Raw genomic sequence first — 23,116 nt, 5'->3', positions numbered from 1 at the left:
CCTGAGGAGATTTATAAATACCAATCTAAAATTCTAACTATCATACCTATAGCTTTCCCAGGGCCTCCCACTTCAAAACACATTATTCAAAAAAAATAATGAAGCTAATTTGACATGATTCCTGGTGATCACCATTTCTAACTGACAAGTTACCTGTTTAATAATTCTTTCCAGAATTTTATAGGAATTTGCTGTCAGACTCACCACGCAGTAATTTTCAGAATTCATCTTTTTCTTTCTTTGAAAAAAATGGCACCTCTTTGCTTCCCTGTGATTCTTCAGAGATTACTGGTGGTGTTTCTCTAATCATAGCTATAAATTTTTTCTATATCCCAAGGATATAATTTGTCTGACCCTAGAGACTTGTATTAATTTAAAGCAGTTTGACATGCTCCTACTATTTCTTGTCAAGATTGCTACCAGCTGTGGGCTAAGGTCTGTTACCCACTTGCTCTGGCCAAGAAAAAACGAGGGTGCAGCCCACAGAGGAAGAAATGCTGCTTGGTATGTGGTATATTTTGGTGCTTCTCAAACACTAATGTGCACATAAATTATGCAGCATCTTGCTAAGATGCAGGGTCTTCTTTACTAAGTGTAGATGGGGCCTGAGAGTTTGTATTTTAATGAGCTCCCGGAAGTCGTGACACTGTTGACTGTTGAGTAGTACGGATATAGTGAGAAGCAGAGGCACATTTCCTGGAAAGCTGATGAAGCTCCAAGGCTCACCACTTGCACTGCCTCCCTGGAGCTTTGGAAGTTGCCAAAAGCTATAGAATATTCTAGGTAAATGGGAAGAAACCAGGTGGCAATTAGGAAGGATCTCTATATAAGCATTTCTGGTAAAGTACTTAGAGATCTCAGGAAAAAAGAGACTGAATTTCCAAGGTCTGAGTAATTTGTTGTGATTTCTTATTCTAAACATTCATTTTGTATCTAAAATTGTAAATTACTATTTTTCATTCTTTTACTCAATGTAAGCCCCCCTAAAATGTATACATTTCAGACCCCACAAGACCTGGATGTATCCCAGGGAAGAATATGAAATCCAGAGCTACACAAACCCGAGATTAAATTTCAGATCTGCCAGTCATTAGAGATGTAGTGCAGACACAGCTTCTGGCCTGGATTCAGGGATGCTCATAAATAATGACAAACTCAGTTCAAATGTATTTTTGATCTGACTTGTAAAGTAGCAAAAGGTAATGCAAAAAAAAAATACAAGATATAAGTGCAGATGAGGAGTGAGTAGCCACGTTGCTTCCTTTATGTCTCATGAATGTATGTCCAAACTCTGGAAACTTTAGTAATCCATATGAAAAGAGAGGCTTGTCCCGGCAGAGTGTTCATCACCCTAGGGTGACCCCCAATACTCCTGATTCCTTTGTGTAAACTCCTCTCCATGTGACTTGCTTCAGAGTATGGCAAAGGCAAAAGAATGTCACTCTTGCAATTACATTATAGCACACCAGAAAGAAAGAAAGACTGACTCTCCCACTAGCCTTGAAGAAGTAGTCATGTGTGAACAGGTGTGAACTTCCTATAGAGAGAGCCACATGTCAGGGAACTGCAGGTGGCCTCTAGGAGGCCTAGTCTAGTCTATTCCAGTCTCTAGGATCTCAACCCTAAAATCCCAAGGTGTGAATTCTGCCAACAGGCACAAGAGCCTCAGAAAAGAATGCAGCCTTTATTGCATGCTGGTAACCATCTGAGCAGCAGATCCAGCTAAGCCATGCCCGACCACTGACCCACAGAAACTGTGCCATAATAAATATGTATTGACTTAAGCCACTAAGGTTATAGTAATTTGTTACACAGCAATAGAAAAATTGAAAAATTAAAGAATCGAGCCACAACAGCACCGAGAAACCACTTAGACTACCATATGAAGCAATGATTCTTCTTCCAAGGGAGGCATATCCCCCAAGCATAACATCCTGATTCCAGAACACAAAGTTCTCACGCAAGCCTTGAAGATGCCTCCTCTTCTCGTAATCTGCCTTTCAAGGCTTCGGAATTTTCTGTGTACATTTTAGGGAACTCTATGGAAGACCTTGGCATACCTTACCAGAAGGACTAGCTATGCAGTTTAGGAGGCCCAGAGGGAAATGAAAATGTGGAGCCTTTTGTTCAAAAGTACTTAAGAACCTCAAGATGGTGACAACAGAACATTAAACAAAGCATGAGCCCATCTAAGAATAGGACTCAAGCAACTACTCATAAAGTTGGGTCTTATGTCCTATTAGATATGACATGAGCAGATTATTTAAACTGAGCCTCAATGTACTCCTCTGTCGAAAATGGTATGCGGTAACTGTCAACACATAATACTGTGAAAAGTGCATTTGGAAGCTCCTGGTCTGGCATAGGTATGCAACAAATGTTGTCTTTTTTATCTTCCTTCTGTCTGCTTATTGAGCCATCAGCCTCAAGCACATACATCCTTTCTTATTCTTTTATTTCTCCTAACATAGATAATATAGTAACTTTAGTCATTCAAAGCCAACTGGTGGCAGGTATAAACTAAGAGATGGTGATTTTTTTTTTTGAGACTTGTTCCTTGTTTTCAAATCTTTCTTCAGATTTTAAAAAATTGGCAAGTTACATAGAGATTTACAGCAGATTCAGGAACAGCCCAAGGTTTTCCAATAGATCTCTGTCATCTACCCACCCAGTACTCCTGAGCAACGTGGCACATTCTCATCAGTATCAGTGACACCACAACAGAGAACCTCAACTGTGTACGTGTTGGGAGTTGGAAGGAGAAGCTATAAGAACAAAGGCAGGTGGACAGGCTGAGCAGATCTTCTGGCAATTCTGACAAGGTAAGCATAAAACTCACCCCCACTACTTTGTTGGGAATAATTATTTTAGAAAGATTTCCATATCATCTACCTTTTAGGGATAGAAAGGGTTATATATATTTCCTATTTTTTTTTCTGATTCTATAGCTTTTTACAAATTACTACTCTCTAACCTCTCTATTATGTAAATTTTTGAACAGGCAACATATGGCTTTTAATACTGGGTGAGAGATCAATTCATATTGAAAAAGATGGCTGGGGGCTAGAGGTCTAAATTCAGAGCATTTATACTTACCCACACTCATAAGTATAAGAACCAATGTAGCTTCTGGAGAATAAATGGAATTATCAACTTATTTCATTTTATGCAAACATTAAAGGTAACTTCACTTGTACATAATTAGAGTTAATATGACCCTGATTTTTAGAGCCCATCTTACAGCCCATTCTAAGTCAGTCAGCAGGCAACTGTTCCTGGCATCCTAAGATGAAATTCAGAATTTATTTCTGAGACAATTTTATAAATACGAGTTATAAGCAATGAAATTATTCAAATGATGGCTTAGGCTCATTATAATGGGTTGAATGGTGCTTTGTGGGCTAAGTACTGATAACAATGTTTTAATTATATAAGATCTCAAGTAAGTAATTTATAAACAAACTTTTGAAACATAAACACCACATAATTTGGGATCTGCATGGATCTATAACATTTAAAACCATCAATAATATAGACCAAAAAAGGTTATTAAAAAAGACAGTGACACCTTAGTAATACATGTTTACACTCCTATCAGAAATTTTCTTTCTATTCTTTATACAAATATATAACCACCAGCTATTATTATTATTATTAATTATTAATTATTTCATACCAATATGGTACAGTGGGGTCAACAATAGTGTGGCATCCCTCCCCTCTTTTTCTTACATTCCATGTTTACAGAAAAAGGTAGTGGTTGAAACCATGAGAGGTTGGCCCATATTCCATCTACGAGATCAGGAGGCTGTAGTTGGCTTGTAAAGAACAGAGAAGTAGACCTTGACTACAAGGAAATAAAAAACAAAGGAAGGAAAATAATGAAAGAAGGATAGCAGAAAAGTTGAAAAGAAAGCTAGAAGGTCATTAAAACTGCATGCTGGTGGAGGTCACAGTGGCAGAGAGCAGAAAAGGGAGTAACAGAGAAGACAGTAGACAAGGAGAGTTGAGCCAGAAACTAAGACGGCAGCAGGTATGGGAAGAGACGTCTGTAACCCACAATGTTCTTTAGAGAAATGAGCTCATATTTATTAAACAAATATCATTACTTTTATATTCACAGCAAAGAAATAAAGAATAGGGTAATTTCTGCCACCTCAATGACAGCCTAAACAAGTTCAGTTTCAATTTAGAGAGAATTCCATTTTTTCTTTAGAGTGAACATTTTCACAGCTTATTAATGTCAATTCCATAAAGCTAAGTATCTGCCTTTCAACATATGATAAAATCAAGTAGATTTTCTTGCCTCTGACCTTCAACAAAACTCCAGAAGAGCAGTGCTAAGGGTTTCAACTAAGCTTGACTATTACAGGTGATTGAGAGAAGGGAATAGATTGGAAGACACGTTCAGGGATAGAATAAATAGGACATTTTCAAAATACAAAATGTAAGGGAGGTGGGACAGGACAGCAAAGTTCTGTTTGACTTGATACATGCTGAGGACACACACATTAGCACTAAGGAATTTAGGTATTAATAAACAACTTTCAATTTAACCAAAAATTCTATTCTGTCTAGACTGAATCTGATCTTAATGCACTCCTCATAAAGGTGTCAGAAGCTACATGATTGTTTCTTTTTTGATTGTGAATATAAAATTAATGAAATACAGAGAGTGCCTATGAGCTCATTTATCTCAAGGCCTTAGAGGCTTTAGAGAAATCAATCTCATAATACTCAATCTGTGAATTAAAAGGTGCTGTAACAATGCACTATATCATTGCTGTGGTTCTTTACATGCATGTGAAATAATCTCAATGTGGCAGATTTGCAACAGACAGTGGAGTGGGTGGTGTTGGCATAAGAGTGGAAAGAGTTGGAAAAGTGGCATAAGAGTTGGCAAAAGTGTTAGGAAAAGAGGAGTGGAGTGAGGTTGTTCATATAGAGATTTATCCTATAGAGATGACAAGGTTAGCTCTTCTTTCTCCAAATCACAAAGAATCTTGCATTCTGCCAATCTCTCACAAGTTTGCCTCTGCTGATAAGTCATCTTCTTGCTATTGATCCTGCTCCCATGGACTCCTCCCCACCTCTGACCATCTGGCTGTGAACAGATTCTCACTCTATGTGAATAGGAACCAGGAGGGAACAGCTGTTAGTCATTATATGAAGAAACCTCACAACAGCCAGTTTTGTTCAATATGGAACAGGTCATCTTATAAGGAGGTGATTTTTCTCCCATAGGAATACCCAGGCCATTCACTGGCACAGATAAGATGCAAATATAAAGTGAATGGTTGTGGTTGGATGAGATGAATATTTCCTATGAATAATTTAATGAAATTTGAGAAGTATTAAAAAATCACAGATGAAAAATCAGATTGACGGGAAGATTTTGCAAGGGACAAAAGAATCTATAGATTCAGTAAGAATGACTTTTTATAAATTAGGATGTAAGTCTTCATTTAAGAGGTATAACACTGACTTCAAACATTAAACATATTGACTATAACAGTAAGCTAAAAGAAAACTTCATGAAAATGGTCCTTCCATAAGAAAAAATCGTTAACAATGACTTTAATTACTATCCTTGAAAAAATTACTACAGAGAGGCTACTGCTTTACCTGTTAGTCAGTGGTTCAACTGGAATGACTTCTACCTTCTTTCTGTCTTACTAACCTTTTTTAAAGAAACCTTATTTCTTAAAAAAAAGATGGATATATTCCCTGTTACCATTATTTATGTTAAAGGGAGGACTGAAGCACCATGCATAGACAATTTTTATTGGCCTGGCTTTCTTTCCCCTCTTCTCAGTGTTTAGTTTTCCCAGTTTCATTTTTATGCATCCCTTGTGGAAGATTAATTTTTTTTAACACCACATTTTGTTACATTGGGATTATGATAAACAGAAATTTAGATCCTCTGTGTACTCTGCAAAACATTAAAATGATAGAAAATATGCATTAGAAAGAATGGAGAGTGTAATAACACTTCATGTAGCATACTACTCACTTTCTTCCCAATCCTCTTCCCAATCCTCCACACTTTCTTACCAGTTACTGAGGTGGGCTCAGTACCACAAGGGTGAGAATCTGGGTGGGAAATCATTAAGGTAGAGCAGGATAAGGGGAATGACAGAATGGCTGAGAGCAGGCAAAGGTGCCTTATTGGGATTGCCTTGTAAGAGATTTCAAGGCTTTTCGGGCTAAGAAAAATGCCAGAGACTTTTGGTTTCAGCTCTATATGTAAAAAGCTTCTAAGTCATGATTACCATGTGTACAGCAAGAAAAAAGCTGATCAAACTAAAAATTGACAATTATTCTTAGACCAATCAGAGGACTGAGGTCATGGGACAAACCACCCCCCCTGTAAGGACAGACAAAGTACAGAGAATCACAGTCAAGAATGGCTTTCCTGGAGCAAAAGCTGCTAGAGCCATAAATGCTAGAAATACCTTAAGTGCATATCACTAAATTAAAGATGCCAGCCTGAAGAGGCTACAAACTGTATGATTCCAATTTTATGATATTCCGGAAATGGCAAAACTACAGGGATGTTAAAAAAAAAAAATCAGTGGTTGCCAGGGATTGAGAAGGAGATAGGGAAGGGTGAATAAGTGAAGCACATAGAATTCTTAGGGTGATTAAATTATTCTGGATGATACTATAATGGTTGATTTATGACAACATGCATTTTTCAAACCCATATAACATAAAACACAAAGGGCAAAACTTAACACACGCATGTTTTTAAAATAAATCATTTTGGAGATCAGGAGATCCAAAGAAGTAACATAGTCTGTGACAAAAGAATTTCAATGTTTTACAAACATATGAAACAAATTCACTGAATGTAGTTGGGGGAAATGATGCTGACCTAAGTAACTTTGGAAACAAGCAGAGTCTGTAAGATTAAAGACAAAAGGAAGTCCAGAAAACACTGTATTCTAGTTCACAAAGTTATTTCTCAAATGTTTGTAAGTTAACAATTCTGAAACAATATACATGTATACTGGAACTGAACAATTAAAAAAATGGGTGGTAGATCATAGGAGCTGGGTTTCTCACTGCTAGAGTGGATGTTTAGAGATAAGCAAGAGGAGAAGGTTAGAATGATTCATATCGTAATGGTTAGAGTTGGAGTCATCAGTAAAAAGTCATGTTTAGCTTAATATAGATAAAGATGCTTATACAGAGATGTTTGTGTGTGCACACAGGTTAATATAATTACATGTTTCTTTACTATCCCAACAGAGAAAGTGTAAATGAAACAAACTTACCTAGTACTCATATCATGGTGTCTAATATCATTGTCCAATAAAAAGAACCCAAAATCCTTGCGCCCCTTGGAGAAGTGGCTGATTCTAAGGACTGAGGCAAGATATATAGATCAACCTCGATCATCATGTAGTGCCAAAAAGGATGAAAATAAACCTAAGAAACCCCATATTGATGGGCATATACCAAAAAGGCATTCGTAACCAAGTGTAAGAGCTCCTTTTTGCCAAAGCTAGAACAATTTAAGCAATAAATAAAGTTGTGTTGGGATATAACCCGAAGTGTAAGTAAATATCAATGAATTCATAAAGATATAAATAAAATGATTGAAAAAATTAAATGGAAGATAAGAAACATAGCTCAAATAATTTAGATAGATACTCTGCCCTAAATGAAGTCAAATGTAACTCTGTACTCTTCAAGTGTAGACTGAGCACATTCACCTATTTCCAGACAAAAGGGGCAGGGTGGGGAAAGAATTTCACAGTGAAGAAACCTACTTTATCCAGGTGATCAAGGTTCACATCAAGGGTGATAAAATAATGTCCATAGTATATACCTTTAATAACATATTTTAAAAATGACACTTTCCCTGTTATTTTTCTCCCTCCAAAAGAGCATAACTTCTATCTAATCATGAAAACATCAGACAAATCCAAATTGAGAGACAGTCTACAAAGTACCTACCAGATTCCTCAAAACTGTCGAGGTTCATCAAAGACAGGAAAATGGAGAAACAGTCACAGTCAAGAGGACTCTAAGGAGATATGACAACTAAATGTAATGTGATATCCTGAATGGGAGCCTAAAAATTCGATACAAACTAAGGAAATATGAGCAAAATATGAGCTTCAGTTAATAGTAATGCATCCATATTGCTTTATTAATAATGTCAAAGTGCCATACTAATATAAAATGTTAACTATAAGGGACACTGTGTGTAAAAGTATATAGGAACTCTCTGTGCTATCGTCTCCATTTTAATATAACTCTAAAATCTATTAAAATAAATGCCAGGGTAAGGATGACTAAAAATCCCACATTCTGGGTTTCATTCCTATCCATGTTACCAACTCATTATGTGACTTTCCTTTTTTATTTTAATGTATTTTTATTTATTTCTGAGAGAGAGAGAGGCAGCATGAGCAAGGGAGGGCCAGAGAGAGAGGGAGACACAGAATCCAAAGCAGGCTCCAGGTTCTGAGATAGCTGTCAGCACAGAGCCCGACACACAGCCCGAACCCATGAACTGTGAGATAATGACCTGAGCCGAAGTCAGAAGCTTAACCAACTGAGCCACCCAGGCGCCCCGATGTGACTTTAATCACCTGTTTTTTTAGTTTAGACAATGGTAGTTGGGAATTACAACAGTCAATGACAAATATGTATCCAAACACTGATTTGGGTAAAAAAAAAAAAAACAACCCACAATATCCTATTGTTTTTTAAAGGATAAAATATCCTATAAGAGATAGTGACTTCTCTCCAGAAGAAAAAAAGAAATCTACTGTCAAGATGAGGGAGAGAAAAGACATACACATAAGGCAAATAGCAATATAAGAGAAAACATGGTAAAAACAAAGTCAATATATGTGCTGTGTAAGTTCAAAAAGATTGATTAGACTTGAGCAATCAGAAAATGTGTCATGGACAAACTAGTACAAGATGTAGAAAGGTGGAAGGGAGAAAGGACAGAGATGTCATGAACAGAGACTAAAGCCATTCAGACAGGATGGAGGAAAACCCTAGCAACTAGACCACTTCTGTTTGTGGAGAGTCTTAAAGCCAGCTTAAGAAATATGGACATTGTGGGGCGCCTGGGTGGCTTAGTCGGTTGGGCGTCCGACTTTCGCTTGGGTCATGATCTCGCAGTTTGTGGGCNCCCTGCTCATGCTGTCTCTATTTCTCTCTCTCAAAAATAAATAAAACATTATAAAAAATATATATGGACATTATCCCCACTTGCTGTGTCCCCCAAAATGCTGACCCATGGGGCAGAAAGCACAATAATTATGATATGGTAGCCAATAAATGCTTAGTAAATGTAAAGCATATATTAATAACTTTAATAATGTATCTTTATCCCATGAAGCTCAGTATGTTTCTCAAATACAATTTCACTTAAATTTTTACAATTCTTTAAAGTAGCAAACGAACGAGCTAAAAATGATTATATAAGAGAATAAAAAATAAAGTTTCTAAGATAGATGTAAGACTAAAATTTGAGTTTCCAGAGTGTTGTACAAGAGATATTTTCTCTTGCTGCATTTCTTAGTAGGTAACCTTAAAAAGTTCTTTAAGATGCTAAAGGAACTGAATAAGTCCTAATAGATATATTTTCAAAACTAGCAGGCCTATATGGGGAAAAGAAATACAAACTGGGGCAGAAAACTGATGTACCTAATTTGACTGAATATTAAACTTCCATATTATTTGAATATTTTATTTACATAAAATCTATTTCTATATGGTTCAGAATAGAATATTGTTTTAGACTGAGATCCCTTTTTCCCCTCATATTACAAATAAACCAGGTTCAGGGGCTGTCCTATTTTCCTTTCTCTCTCTCTTTTTTTAAGTTTTTATTTAAATTCCTGTTAGTTAACATGCAGTGTGATATTATTGTCATGTGTACAATATAGTGACTCAGCACATCCACACAACACCTGGTACTCATCACAATAAGCACACTCTTTAATCCTCATCAACTATTTAACCCATCACTCTACTCACCTGCCCTCTGGTAACCATCAACTTGAATCCTACAGTTAAGAGTCTGTTTCTTGGTTTACTTCTCCCTTTTTTCCCCTTTGCTTGTTTTTTTTTGTTTGTTTGTTTGTTTCTTAAATTCCACATACAAGTGAAATCATATGGCAATTGTCTTTTTCTGATTAACTTATTTCACATAGCATACTACTCTCTAGCTCATCAACATCATCATTGCAGATGACATGATTTCATTCTTTCTATAGCTGAGTAGTATTCTATATGGCACACATCTTTCTCATCCATTCATCAGTTGATGGACATTTAGGCTGTTTCCATAGTTTGGCTATTATAGATAACACTATAGATAAACATCAGGGTGTATCTGCATGTATCCCTTTGAATTGTAGCTTTGTATTCTTTGGGTAAATACCTAGTAGTGCAATTGCTGGATCATTAGATAATTTTCCTTTTCTTTTAAAAGTTCGAAAGGGAAAAGTACATCAGAGTGGGCATACTAATTGATGAGCACCATACAGCATCCCAGTCCCGTCTCCAAAACCCAACATAACAACTCTGCAAACTTTTAGAAACCTATCAACATTTCAAAATGGTCTACATTAAAGAATAATGAACTATGGGAAATTTGCCAGGAGAAGAAAATGGCTCCTACTAGAAAGTTGGAGATTATAACAAAAACAAACAGTTAAAATGGGATTCTGCCCATGGTATTAGCACACTGTGCACTCAGATTCCAGGATGAATTTCATAACAGGTGTGTAGGGGGGAGCTGGCAGAGGCAGACAGGTCAGGGAGGAGTGATGTAGAAGCTCAGGATCAGGCCTCCAGTTGGCCTATACTATGCCCTACCAGCAACATGGCTCTTAACCTCTTTATAACTGGGTTCTACTCCAGTTACTAGTTTGATGTCTTGTCCATATCTTCTTACAAAAGAAGTCCCTACTGCCTTGGCTGTCTGTACTATAGAATTGCCTTCTTTCTGCCTTCTCTCTCAGCTATACTTATTTCCAAAGCCACAACACTCCAGTAAAGTCTGGTCCCTTAGATTCAGACTCTTCTTTCTACTTACCCACCTACTTACACAAGCCACTATCAATGTTATCTTCCAAAACACTGATTTTCCATACCGATGTTCTCACATTGCCTCACACTGTTTTCTCACTGCTCATCAGCCCACTTCCAACAACTCTAGAATCTTAGTGTGGTTAACAGTAAACTCTAACATAAACTTCAAATGGCAGGAACCAAGAGATAATTATTTAAAATTTGATTTCAAGGATTTTTTAAATTTCTGAAACAAATATCACTATAATGTCTCATACTTAATCCCACTGGGTGTATTGGTGTATATGTAATTTCTTTTAATACATTTTATTATTTTTTAAGAAAATTTCTCTCCAATTGTCAAAATAATAGATGCACATTAGAGAACTTGGGTTGGAGTGGGAGACAGAAAAATACCAAGACTCTCATTTCTAAATGAATATTAATAATATGGATTACACTGCAATAGTTTATCTTGCTAATTTCACATAGTATTTTATCATGAACATTTTTTCCTGACATTAATAATTCTTTGAAAATGTTTTTAGGTGTGACATGATTTTCTATCATATGAAACTACTAATCATTTATTTAATCATTTTCCTAAAGTCTTTTTCTTTTACCTTATGAAACTGCTTTAAGGTGAGGTCAAACAGGGACACTACTCAAGAAATCAAAAGCACTTCTATGGGCTCAGAAAAAGTAACAGACTCTTTGGCCATCTTCTCATTGTGATTACAATGGCAAATGTCATGAGAGACATCCTAAATGGAAAAATCACTCCACATCTAAGCACAGCAGCCTTTCCAAGGCACACAGTATAAGCAGAAGTATGCTCTCCACATCACTGGTAAAGAGTTGAGGTGACAACAGTATCAACTTAATTCAAACATTACTATGACTTTCAAAACTCAAAATGAAGTGTCCAAGGCATTCTTAGAAACAAAAGATAAAAAATTACCAAAGGCTCCAGCCTCTCTGTAAGACAGTGTGGAGGTTCCTCAAAAAATTAACAATAGAACTCCCCTATGACCCAGCAATAGCACTGCTAGGAATTTACCCAAGGGATACAGAAATGCTGATGCATAGGAGCACATGTACCCCAATGTTCATAGCAGCACTCTCAACAATAGCCAAATCATGGAAAGAGCCTAAGTGTCCATCAACGGACAAATGGATCAAGAAGATGTGGTTTATCTATACCATGGAATACTACATGGCAATGAGAAACAATGAAATCTGGCCACGTGTAGCAACATGGATGGACCCTGAGGGTGTTATGCTGAGCGAAATAAGTCAGGCAGAGAAGGACAAATACCATATGTTTGCATGTATAGGAGGATTAGGAGGAACTTAACGGACCACCATGGAGAAGAAGAAGGGGGGAAATAGTGGGGGAGAGGGAGAGAGGCAAACCATGAGAGACTCTTGAATGCTGAGAACAAACTGAGGACTGATGGGTGTGGGGAGAGAGTGGGGAAATGGATATGGAGGAGGGCACTTGTGGGGATGAGCACTGGGTGTTATATGGAAACCAACTTGACAATAAACTATTTGTAAAAAAAAAAAAAATTACCAAAGGCAACCTCAAAATGGATTGGGTCATGCAAGTTTTCTCTTTACCTTATACCTCCCCTAATTTTAACCCCACGACCAGATAGATATCTGAGACCAAACCAAAAGCTGGAAGGTCTAGCTTCTTTTCTGGCAAAATACTGATCTAACTTTTTGACTATCCCAAGATGCCACATGAAATAAAGAATGAGCGACAAAAGTGCTACAGAACCAGGAATAGGCAAATAACACATGTTTATTTGGCTTAAACCCAAAGATTAAAAAACATGAAACAGCCATATGGAATGTTTTGCTTCTAGTAATAGCCCATCAGAAATGTAGCTCTCTGAAGAAATTAAGTTTCCCTTTGCAACACAGAAAAATTAATCAGGAACAAATCTGCCAAAAGTCTACCAGACTCTAAGTTACTGAAGGGCTGGGATGACTTGACCATTCTTGTATTCCTGGCACCTAGCCCACTGTCTGCACCAGCACCCACCCACAGTAGAAACTCAGTTAATGTGAAACTGAACAAAGAAGCAGAACTGTAAGCAGGTACATGTTTCCATGCAATTACCAATAGAACAAAAAGAATGAAGGGCAAAACAAATCAAATGATGTATCCATTGTAGCAGTTGGGGTTCAGGCCTTCCAAGTTAAAAAGTGTATTTGTAAGGATTTCCTCAGAGGTGTCAAAGTCATAGAATGACAATAGTACCAAGCACTCTAACCAACTGTGAATAGCAAACTGTGATTCAAAAAAGTCACACAGAAAAGACAAATTAAATAAATAATGTGCAGTGCTAAGCACAATGTATTTGTTAATGGGATTAATAAAACATTTTAGCAAGGTGGGTGAAAACAAAATCAATATACAAAAATCAATTTTACTTCTAAACACTAGTAACAAGGAGTTATAAAATGCAGTAAAGATACTACATTAAAATAGCATAAAAAACACAAAGTAGTTAGGAACAGATATATGAAATGTATGCAATACCTTTATGAAAAATATTTAAAGCTTCATTCAAAATATTAAAGAAAACTAAATGGAAAAGAAGAAATTAAACAAGAATACTATGCAAAATTCATGTGACTATCTCAACAGGTACAAAAAAACATTTCTTAAATTCAACAATCTGCACATGATAAAACCAAAGAAAACAGAAATAATTAAACATTTCTTAAACTTGATAACAAAAATGAATTAATGAATTAGACCTTTACTCAACTACCTTTTTAATCATATATATCCTGTTGTTCTTACTACAAATCTTTTTAAAACTTCCATAGTTTCTGCCTCTATTCAGCATGCTTCTTCTATGCTTTCACTTCACTTAGGTCATTTATGAGTATATGAAAACATATTTGTTTTACCCTACATTTGAAAACAGATCATAGGTTCAAAATTTGTTTCCTTAAACTCCGAAGGCATTGCTCTAAATTTATTTCCTAGCATTTAATTAGGACAATGACATATCATCATGTATTCTTCTTGAACTTTGCTTTCATTATTGTCACTTTGAAAGCATATTTGAAGATATTCTCTATATGTGGGGGTATAGAATGTCATGGAAGTATATTTAGACTTTTTTCTTTAATAATTATTTGGGCTTGGATTTTTGACAATTTCTTCTTATGTGAAAACACATCTTTTTTGGTTTTCACTTTCTAGAACTTTAGGTACTCACATGTATATATTATATTTTTTTCTTTTCATAGATCCTGGTTTTCTCATTGTTTCTTTACTCTGGAAAAGTTTCTTGACATTAGATTCCAGTTTCCTTTTTAGTAAGCCTGATTAACATTTGTAGAAACTTTTTTGGTGCTTTGGTTATTACAGCAGACTGTCCATCAACTGATGAATGGGTAAAGAAGATGTGGTTTCTTTATTCAATAGAATACTCCTTGGCAATGAGAAAGAATGAAATCATGCCACTTGCAGCAACGTGGATGGAACTGGAAGGTATTATGCTAAGTAAAATAAGTCAGTCAGAGAAGGACAGATACCATATGTTTTCACTCATATGTGGATCTTGAGAAGCTGAACAGAAGACCATGGGGAAGGGGAACAAAAATAGTTACAAATAGAAAAGAAGGGAGGCAAACCACAAGAGACTCTTAAATACAGAGAACAAACTAAAGGTGGGGGGCGGGGTGGGGAATGGGTGATGGGCAATGAGGAGGGCACTTGTTGAGCTGAGCACTGGGGGTTGTATGTAAGCCAATTTGACAATAAATTATATTCATTAAAAAAAAAGAAAGCAGTGGGTTTCAATCATAAGAGTAAGACACTGGACCACCAGAAGAAAATCTCACAGAAGATGAAATAGATTATCAATATAAAAAAAAAAATAAGTCAAAAGAGATCAGCACTGTGACTTAAAAAAAAAAAGTTCTTCAATATTACCAAAAGGAGGTTAACAGGAGACAAACATAGACATTAGGAAAAATAGAAAAAACTCCACAAGAAACTTATTTGTTACATATATAAGGCAAATCAAAATGTGGCATAATTTTGAGCAGTTAGTGGAACATAAAAATGTAATAGTATTCATTTGACCTTGATGCTTGATTGATTCAAGCAATGTAACAAGTGGGTAGCTGGGCCCATGAGGAAGAAAAAGCAATCTTACTCATCATCTTTAAAACACACATAGAGTTAACATGTGAAATAACTGATTATGGTTTCAGAACAGAATGTAAATGCTATCTAGCAGATAGAGCTAATGGAAGTTGGAAGACAGAAAAAGTGTAGAGAGGAAGGGAGGTGCTCCTCCCAGTGCATAGCAAGGAATAAGGAAACCCCATCTAAAGACTATGAACCAGGGGTAGAGATTAAAGTGTATTATCAGAAGTTATATACATACACTTGTCTAAATTAGGGAACTATTCAAAATAGAAAAAGAGGAGGGAATTATGGGGAGGACATTATATAAATGGGATAATCTGCCATATTCTACAGTGAGAAGTAGAAATAATGTCTAAATTTAATTAATCAACTAGTGTTTAAATACTTATTTGAAATTATAGCATTAACTAACAGAAAAGCCAAAATCGGAAATGGTTTAAATGGCTAACATGTATCTGAGTAGTGGGTTGGGGGCTGAATCTGTTGGTACTACTGGACTTTACCCATGTGTATATAATACACTCATAATTTAAAATAAAAAAGAATGAGTGATTAAAAAATATAGATCCTAAGACTAGGATCAATGCCCAATGAAATATCATGATACAACATAAATAAGTTTGCAGATTCAACCGCTATTAAATGCTTTACAACCAACTTTGCTTACAAATGTTACTTATAAAATCTCTTGATTCTCTTTTCCCCTTATATATCTCAGAATCACTTTCTACCCATTTGTATCTGAAACTCATAACGCCAATATATTTTAAATAGTCCCAATATATTTTAAATAATTATTTGCATTTTTTGCTGATTTTAAACTATATATATAATTTATATATATACATATATATAAGTATATGCATCATAGAAAAATTGGGCTATTCTAACAAATATATAGATCAAACAATCATAATCTACTTTTCAGAAACTAAATTGTACACCTGAAACTAGTATTACACTGCATATTAACTGGANTTCCAGTTCAGGTTATGATCCCAGTATTGTGGGATTGAGCCACAAGTGGGGCTCTGCACTGAGCATGGAGCCTGCTTAGGATTCTCTCTCTCTCCCTCTGCCTCCCATCCCTGCTCATGCTCTCTCTCTCTCCTAAAATAATAAATATATATATATATAATAAATAAAATGCAAAATATAACAAATATACAGAAGTTAGAAAATAGAGAAAAGCACAAAAAATAATGATCCTTTATAATTCTATAGTCTAGAGATACCCAGTTTTAACCCTTTCCATCTTTGCTCTGTATATACAGGGTGAGTTTTCATAATTGATCTATTGTATCTGGAAGTTTATTTCCTGCTTTTTGTTTGCTTGTTTGTTTGTTTGTTTTGAGAGGGAGAGAGAGAGTAAGCAGGGGAGGGGCAGAGAAAGAGAGAGAGAGAGAATCCCAAGCCTGCCCCGCACTATCAGTGCAGAGTCTAACATGGGGCTTGATCTCAGGAACCCTGAGATCATGACCTAAGCCAAAACGAAGAGTCAGATGTTTAACTCACTGAGCCATCCAGGTACCCTCTCGGTTTTATTTTGTTGTTGTTTTTTTTTTAACTAAACATGATAACAAAGACTCTTCCCTTTGTACATCAACTTCTTCATAAATATTTTTGCATTTTATTTATCAAATTATAATTAATTCTTGTTCCATTATTAAATAGTATTAGATTTTTATCCTACTATTAAATATTTTTATTCTTCTAATTTGTCAATCACTGAAATTGGAAATAATGATGGAATGAACCTATTTGTGCATAAAACCTTTTCCTCTTTTGGATTATTTTCCTCACTTAAATTTCCAGAAGTACATATACCATCTCTAAGAGGAATACAATAAATTTGGACTGTATAAAGATCATTCTGAGTACAATAATTGAAAAAGCATGTAACTTAGATGAAGGTGAAGTGATTCTTTGACTTATGTAAGATGCTGCTGCATAATTAAAAGTTACAAAAGAGTGGTGTGAGCTCTTTTCACAGCATCTTAAAGTCAGTAAGAAAATATGATGCCTTTTAGGTTGAATGTACACACAGAAACCTTAGAAACAGCAATCTCCTTTCTCCCAAAAGTGAGTAATAATTTATACCAGGCAAACAAACAACCACTAGTTTCATTCCTTTTATGGCCAATGTATCTCTATGGAAGCAGTAGAGCAGGTAAAGATTCTCAGTCAACTATAAAGTTCCAGTGCTTATTTACAAGGCTGTTAAAAGGGTTGCTTGAACAAATCATGCTTCCTCTCTGATCCTAATGATTTCTGCATGGCATCAAGTTAAGAGAATGGTGATATAATGAAAATTGGATCACTAGAAATTACAGAATCATATTTTCAAGAAATATTAAATGACTGACATTTGTATGCAGATCTCTGAAGGGAAAGGAAGAGATCCAATGACTTCCATAGATCTCTTAGCATTTTAGTTTCTAAACGTAAAATATTAATTACTTTATCATATTAGTTGGTTTATAACCCTGAAAATACCATTGAATGTTAATACTATGATGTTTATTTTTGTTGGAACTTTTAAGATGTTAAATTTTGGGAGTCTCTTAATGCAAATGAAAACCACAATGAGATATCACTTCAAACCTGTCAGAATGGCTAAAATCAAAAACACAAGAAACAAGTATTGGCAATGATGTGGAGAGAAAGGAACCCTCATGCATTGCTGGTGGGAATGCAAAATGATGCAACTACTATGGAAAACAGTATGAAATTTTCTCAAAAAAAAAAATAGAATTACCATATTTTCAGCACTTTCATTACTGGATACTTACCCAAAGAATATAAAAACACTAATCTGAAAAGATATATGCACCCGTTTGTTTATTGTAGCAGTATTTATAATAGCAAGATATGAAAGCAACCCAAATCCATCAACAGATGAATGGATAAAGAATATGAGGTACCTATATACAATGGAATATTACTCATCCATAAAAGAGAATAAAATTTTGCTATTTGCCACATGGATAGATCTAGAGAATATAATACTAAGTGAAATAAGTCAGTCAGAGAAATATAATTAACACATGATTTCACTCATATGTGTAATTTAAGAAACAAAACCAACCAAGAAAAAAGAGACAAAAAACCCAGACCCTTAGAGAGCAAATTAGTGGTTACCAGAGGGGAGATGGGTGGGGGAAAGGGTGAAATAGGTGAACAGGATTAAGAGTACACTTATTGTGATGAGCACTGAATAATATACAGAATTGTTGAATCACTATATTGTACACCTGAAACTAATATAACACTGTATGTTAATTATACTGAAATTGAAAAAAAAATTAATGTTGAGAGTCTCTTTTAGTATTTCCTCCTTGGTACTGTGCTTGAGATTTCTTAAATGCTGATTAGTGATTAAAGGTGTTTGCACGATTGTGATGACACAAGATAATGGAGAAAGTAAAAGACAGCAAATTATTCCACACTGGAAATAAGTTACAAACAAAGTGAGTATTTGAGAGCCCAGAGTCTGTCGAGCAAGTCACTTTGAATACCTGAATAATCCATATGGTCAGAAAATAAATTCAATGAAGAGTGTGGTGGAGAAATACTTGTACAAAAATAAAGATGAAATGTTGACCAGAGACAGATAACAAAGGGCCTCGTACACCAGGTTAAAGTAGCAAAATATTATTTAAAAAATTTTTTTTGATGCTTTATTTATTTCTGAGAGAGAGACAGCATGAGCAGGGGAGGGTCAGAGAGAGAGAGAGGGAGACACAGAATCTGAAGCAGGCTCCAGGCTCTGAGCTAGCTGTCAGCGCAGAGCCTGATGCGGAGCTCGAACCCACGAACTGTGAGATCATGACCTGAGCCGAAGTCAGACATTTAACTGACTGAGCCACCCAGGTGCCCCAAAGTAGCAAAATATTATTGAGGGTATTTTAAACATAGGATGTCATGATAAGACATAAAGAACACTCTACCTGAAGAACAAGGAAAGAACAGGGGAAGAAAAGAGGCTCTTGCAGTTATCTAGGCAAGAGATGATAATAGCCAAAGTTAAGAAGCTAGAAGTTGGATGGTGTTATGGGCTAATATGTATTCTCCAAAATTCAGATGTTGAAGCCTTAACCACCAATACCTCAGCACATGACCGCATTTGGACATAGGGTCTTATAAAGAGGTGATTACATTAAAACAAGGATGTTAGTGTAGGTCCTATTCTAATCTGACTGGCGTTCCTATAAGAAGAAAAATACAGGCATACAGAGAGACAAGGATGTGTGCACACAGAGGAAAGACCACAGAAAGACATAGCAAGAAGGCGGCAGTTTGCAAGCCATGGAGAGAGGCTTCAACTCCGATATACCTTGATATTGGACTTCAAACTTATAGAACCATGAGAAAATAAATTTCTCATTTTTAAGCCACTCAGTTTGTGATATTTTATTATACCATATAGCAAATTAATAGAGATGGATATAAGTGAATGGATCTAAGAGATATTTAGAAGTCAAAAATCATAAAATTCAGTGACTAGACATGAGTTTTAATGAAGAGGCAAGAACGACTGTAAATCCACATAGTGCAGCCATTTTCCCAGGCAGGGACTCCAAGGGGAGACACAGATAGGCTAAGGATCACAAGTTCAGCTATGGATTTGTTGAGCTCTTCATAATTATGAGACATCCAAGTGAAAATCTAATTATGTATTAGACAATTAGATATTTATGGATCTGGAAATCAGGAAGAGTTTGGCTGGAAAAAATGGGCTGGCACTCATCAACATACAGATTAACGAAGACCTGTTGGAGACCAGAGATCCATTGCTTCAACTTGGTGACTTGCAGATACGAGAATATAGAAATGAAACAGTATATATTCACAGATGGCTCTGTCCTCCGCTAGAAAAGGTCACTAAGTGTTGGCTCTTAGCTTGAGGTCAACACTTGAATGTCTACCCAGAACACTTTACTCTTTTGAACAGAATCCTAGTTTGGTTCAGGTTTCAGGCAGTAATGCTCTGAGACCCAGGGAATAAATCATGATTGGTTCATGGAAATCATTATAATCCACCTTCCCTTTGCCAGAGAATCTTTAGTAGACATTTGACCTATTCATTTCCAGTAGTGATAGATCTGAAAAACAGTTTCTTGATAAAAAGGGGGGGGGGACATGCATAAACGTTTCCCCTTTCTTCTTGAATTTGAGGACTGCTGAGAAGATGTCACACTTGGTATAGTGGCAGCCCCTTTGTAAAAATGAGGGTAAGTCAACAAAATCAAAGAGAAGACTCCCCAGAGGTCTGGAACTCTACAGTTACTAAGCCAATCCTGGAATCACTTTACTACTTCACTTGTCGTGAGAGAGAAATAATCCCCCACTGTTCATTCCACTTTCATATGTTAAGTTCTATAACAAGATGATTTGATACATGTATATACTGTGAAACAGGGACCACAGTCAGGTTAGTTAACACCTCCATCATCTCATATACTTATTTTTTTCTGGTGATGACATTTCAGATCTACTCTCTTAACAATTTTTATGTACCCAAATACAGTATTGTCACCATGCTCCACATTCACTTCCCAGAATGTATTCATCTTATAACTGAAAGTGTGTACCCGTTGACTACCATCGCTCCATTTCCCACATTCTCAGGCCTTGGCAACCACCATTCTACTCTCTGTTTCTGAGTTTAGCTTTTTTAGATTCCACATGTAAGTGAGATGATACAGTATTTACCTTTCTGAATCTGGCTTAGTTCATTAGCATAATGTTCTCCAGGTTCACCCATGTTCTCACAAATGCAAGATTTCCTTTTTTTTTATGTCACCCTTGCACAGAGGCCATGCTAGCCTTCTCTGTATCATTCCAATTTTGGTATCCATGCTGTTGAAGTAAGCACTTCTTGTTTTTATATACACACAAAATGGAATATAGGTACATACAGAGAGCTATAGATGATATAGACAGATATAGATATAGATACACACAATACACACAGACACACATATAGACATGCCACGTGGATACTTTAGTTGTTTCAATGTTGTGGCTACTGCAGATAAAGCTGCATTGAACATGAGGATGCAAATATTCCTTTGAGATCATGATTTTATTTTATGGAAGATATCTTGAAAGTGCAGACTAAGGTATCAACTTACTCTGCTCATTAAAGCTAAGAGCCTCTTTCTTTTCGTCTGGGGGTTCCTAGTTCTTCTTTCAGTTTCTACTTAGAAAATAGTGATGATTTAAAAGATAGTATAGGCCACCCTCTGTGTGCAAAGTTGATAAAATTGAAGAGTGATTAGTAGGATGTAAGAGAGAAAACATCAAGAACTAGTTCTTTAAGACATTTTATGCAATATTGGGGCACTTGGGTAGCTCTGTCAGTTGAACATCCAACTTCAACTCAGGTCATGATGTCATGATTCATCAGCTCAAGCCCCGCATTGGGTTCTGTGCTGATTGCTCAGAGCTTGGAGCCTGCTTCATATTCTGTCTCTGTCTCAATCTGCCCCTCCCCTGCTTGTGCACTGCTTCTATCTCTCTCTCTCTCTCTCTCTCTCTCTGTCTCTCTCAAATATAAATAAACATTAAACATTTTAGATAATATCAAAACTTTAAATGGGTTCTTACAACAGTCGTTAGTTAAGACACAATATAACTTCAAGTATACATTAATTTCATAATCATACAGTAGATGCTCAATAAATATTTTTATTTAATTTGATGTCAGAATCATATTAAAAATCAAGAGCAAAATCATCTTCTATTTCCTCATATAAGAAAAACTCACAAAGGCTTTTCCTTGCATTATTTTATAAAAGNCCACAAAGTGACTTCTCTTCTCTTCTGTGGTCTAATGCAGGAATACAGATAAAGAATATGTTTCTGCTTTCCCAGGAGAATTCCAGGAAACCTTTTTTTTAAAAAAAGGATAATATTAATTTTCTTTAAGCATTGAAAGCATAGAAAAATGAAGGAAACCTCTCAAATTTTTATGAAGTGTTTATTAGTATCTTATTAGTGTTTTATTGGTGTTTACAAAAACACTAATATTGATCTTGAGGATATATGTATACGTATACATATATACATACACATACGTATATATGTATACGTATACATATATACATACATATACGTATATATGTATATGTATGTATATGTATATATATGACTCAAAACACAAACACAAACTCTGGACCAATTTCACTTTTGACTATCGATGTAAAAATACTAAAGAAAATATTAGCAAACAGACTCCATTGATACTTTGAAAAGCAAAGTAGTACCAAATATGGCTTATTTGAAGATCATTCAATATGATAAAATGCATGAACAGTATTTAAAATAAATGTATCACTTTAACGTATTAGTCAGATCATGTTACTTCTCTGTTCCAAAACCTCTCGACTTCCTATTTCACTCAAGGAAGAGCCAAAAATTCTTATGCTGACCTAAAAAGTCTATATAACCCAGCAACTGTTGTCTCTGTCACTCCTCTCCTCAGGCACCTGACTCTAGTCACACTGAACATTGCTGCTCCTCAAACAATCCAGTAACATTTCTGCCCTAACGTCTTTGCACCTCTGTACTCTTTGTCTGCAAAGCTTCAAATACAAGCTTCCACCAAATATCTACGAGGTTAAGTCCCTCACCTCCTAAGATACTTTGCTTCAATGTCACCTGCGCAACAAAGCTTATGCTGCCCACCCTGTTTAAAGTTGCAACTCTCCTACTCTCACCCATGGCACTTCTGATTTCTTGCCCTGCTCCATGCTTTTCTTCTATTGCACTTGCTACCCCACTTCTGATCATCTTCTAGAACTGATTCAATGTACTTACATATCATCATTTTCATTTATTGTCTCTCTCTCTCCTGCCATTATTGTAAGCTTTTTA

General features: G+C 35.9%; 1 non-coding gene across 1 annotated transcript; it reads right to left on the bottom strand.

Moving 5' to 3' along the window:
- Positions 1–21,006: 21,006 nt before the first annotated feature.
- On the bottom strand, positions 21,007–21,113 carry LOC144224870 (U6 spliceosomal RNA). Its single transcript, XR_013333165.1, has one exon. It is a non-coding gene; the product is annotated as a U6 spliceosomal RNA (small nuclear RNA).
- Between the last annotated feature and the right edge of the window lie 2,003 nt (positions 21,114–23,116).

The sequence above is a fragment of the Crocuta crocuta genome, unplaced genomic scaffold (genome assembly GCF_008692635.1).
Source record: "Crocuta crocuta isolate KB4526 unplaced genomic scaffold, BGI_CrCroc_1.0 scaffold112, whole genome shotgun sequence".
Classification (NCBI taxonomy): Eukaryota; Metazoa; Chordata; class Mammalia; order Carnivora; family Hyaenidae; genus Crocuta; species Crocuta crocuta.
The sequence above is the reverse complement of the archived record's forward strand: the minus strand, read 5'-3'. Positions and strand labels throughout refer to the sequence as shown.